The sequence below is a fragment of the Dama dama genome, chromosome 16 (assembly GCF_033118175.1).
Source record: "Dama dama isolate Ldn47 chromosome 16, ASM3311817v1, whole genome shotgun sequence".
Classification (NCBI taxonomy): Eukaryota; Metazoa; Chordata; class Mammalia; order Artiodactyla; family Cervidae; genus Dama; species Dama dama.
In genome coordinates, this window is record NC_083696.1 from 16,508,112 (window position 1) to 16,511,190 (window position 3,079).

General features: G+C 45.6%; 1 non-coding gene across 1 annotated transcript; it reads left to right on the top strand.

Moving 5' to 3' along the window:
* The first annotated feature begins 2,974 nt into the window (after positions 1 to 2,974).
* LOC133071528 (U6 spliceosomal RNA) lies at positions 2,975 to 3,079 on the top strand. Its single transcript, XR_009696468.1, has one exon. It is a non-coding gene; the product is annotated as a U6 spliceosomal RNA (small nuclear RNA).

Below are 3,079 nucleotides of genomic sequence, written 5' to 3' on the forward strand. Positions count from 1 at the left end.
AGTCACTCTGTAGCAGTGTGGAGAGGAGAGTGGGGAAACTAAAGAGCAAAGATCAGAAACATCAAAATCATGGCACTCTCCTCCTAAACCCAGTAAGAGGCAGTGGGAGAGAGGGGCAGACAGATACAAGTGTTCAGGATGGGAAATCAACAGGTTCCTAGAGCCTGGTTGGATGAAAAGTGAGAGAGTAAAAGAATCCAGAAGAGTGGGCAGCTGGGTGGATGGTGGGACTATTAACCAAGATGCCACAGGGAGGAGGCGGGGCAGGGGTCATGAGGGGCTCAGGCAGGGACCACAGAAGGCAGCCACGAATGTAGGTCTGGGCTCATGAACTCACAGTAGTTCTCTGCAAGCACCGTCGGCTGCATTTTATCAACAAATTTATCTCTGGAGGTTCTACACCTGGGTCCACAAACCTGAGCTACCAATCCCTGAGAGGGCATGTTAAAACACATATTTCTGGACCCCATCCCAGAGTTTCCTATTTAAAAGATCTAGGGTTCCCTCCCCAAGAATTATATTTCTAGCAAAATCCCTGTGACGCTGATGCACCTGACCTGGATGTCACACAAGAACCTCTACTCTAGACTTTTGTATGGGCTGTTTACCCTGCTTGATCTGAGATTGTCTCTGGGTGGTGGAGATGATAAAAAATGTTCCTTTTTACCAGCAGGATTTCAAGGATTCAGTTCTAATCCTTAAGAACAAGTGTTTGTATTTAGTGGTGCTTAATCTCCCATTTTTTTCCTCAAATGACAGGGTTTTAAAAAGCATTAGCTGATAATAATAGGTAACGTGTTTTTTTGAAGGTCAGCTATATGCCAGGCATCATGCCAAACATTTTTCATACACTGTCTCATTTAGTCCCATGGAAGTGAGTACCACTAGAATTCCCATGTCTCAGGTGAGGATAAGAGTTAAGTAAGTGAAAGTCACTCTCTATGCAACCCCATGGACTATACAGTCGATGAAATTCTCCAGGCCAGAATACTGGAGTGGGTAGCTTTCCCCTTCTCCAGGGAATCTTTCCAACCCAGGAATTGAATCCAGGTCTCCCACATTGCAGCCGGATTCTTTACCAGCTGAGCCACCAGAGAAGCCCAAGAATACTGGAATGGGTAGCCTATCCCTTCTCCAGAGGATCTTCCCGACCCAGAAATCAAACCAGGGTTGCCTGCATTGCAGGAGGATTCTTTATCATACTGACACAGTTAAAATCAACCCAAGGTCAAGTTATTATTAAATGGCAGATTTACTAGAGACTACGCTCCGGTACTATAGTTTACCACACCCTTCAGCATCCTATATTTTGTTCTATAAAATAGGTTAGCTATTTCATAGAACAAGACCAGAATTTTTCCACATCCTATTATGTCATTAGCCTACAGTGGTTTCCTGAATCTGTTTGCAAAAATCTGCCAGCACATAGCTGGCAGACACGATGGAGTGTTAACAATCATCCTTCAGCTTCTTAATAACCCTTGTGCATTGAACAATCAAGAAAATGGAAGGGTCAAGTGGAAGGCAACGCCCTGTAGTGCTATGATTGTGTTTGAGGATTTTCTGTGATGACGCCTGGGGGATACATGGGCATTCTCAGCATATTAGAGTGTAAGAACCTCTCACAACATCTGTTCCAACAACATCTCTAGACAGTACATGCAGTATCATCCTTAAAAGACAATGTTCAGAAAGCCCTAAGCCGTTGTTAAGATTTTTTTTGGCCACCTCCGAAGAGGAAAGCAAACAAAGCAAGCAATTCAAGTCCCAGCTCTCTATATGCAGATCAATTGGTTATTTAGAATCTAATAGTTATTTAGCCACTAGGTTACACGCCTAAACTGTGGGGCAGAATGTGCCCAATGAGACTATGCGGCATCAGAGATTTGTGACCTCAGACTTCCCTGGAGGTCCAGTGGTTGAGTCCACCTGCCAGGGCAGGGGACACGGGTTTGACCCCTGCTCAGGAAAGATTCCACAGTCTATGGGGCAACCAACCCCAGGCGCCACAACTACTGAAGCCCACATACTCTAGAGCCCAGGCAACACAAGAGAGTAGCCCCTGCTCACCCCAACTAGAGATAAAGTCTGTGTACAGCAACAAAAACTCAGCCAAAAAAAAAAAAACTGTGACCTGTATCCCAGGGTTATTTTAATGTAAATTCCTAAAAGCTGGGGATTACTAGTATGGCTGCTTGAGGAAGCCACATGGATCAGGACACCCCTCTTGTGAGAACATGAAACTCTTTAAAGGGCATATGTGAGTGCCCTTCTGGAAAAGACAGTGCTAAAGAAAATTTCAGGGGGAGGACCCTCCCCAAACTGTCCCAGAACCAAGCCTGAACCCAGACAGTCTGAGGCTCACAAGCAGGGTTCCTGGGATTAGGTTTGTTGTCGTACGCAAAGAATTCCCAAGGTAAGCCTTCATATGTAAGCCTTCTCCCAAATCTCTGTCCATATTACTGTATTTCAATATCAGCACGAACCTGGGCCTGACTCTTAGTTCCTGAGGCTCAGGTCTGGAAGTCTCACTCTGCTTGATTCCAGGAGCCCTCCCATCCTGTTTTCCAGGGCCTAGGCACTAGTATCCATAACAGTCTCACCACCAAAATTATCCCCATGCCTGCGGCTGGCTAACATCTTACTTCAGACTGGGCAGAACAGCACTAACAGAATGCTGCTTCCTGTCTGAATTCCAGCAAAATCTTGGCTTTAGCTCCGGCTGCCTTGCTCCAGACACCGCAACACTGCCCGCTGGACACATCTGTGTCCAAGGCTGCTGGTTCTCACCAAATTCATCTCCTCTTCTTGGGCACATAATCCAGTCTCCTTCAGCTAGATGTGGCAGTATCATTCAGTTTCACCAAAGGGAAGTGAGACATGGTATTCCAAGTTTAGCTCATAAAAACCTTGTATGTGCCTCTTTCCCCTTCCAGGGCAACCTTGAAAGTCGTTTATTTAAAATGGCCAAGTTGTGCTCACTTTAGCAGTACATAAACTAAAAATTGGACTGATACAGAGTTTAGCATGGCCCCTGCACAAGGATGGCACCCAAATTCATGACGCCTTTCACTTAACC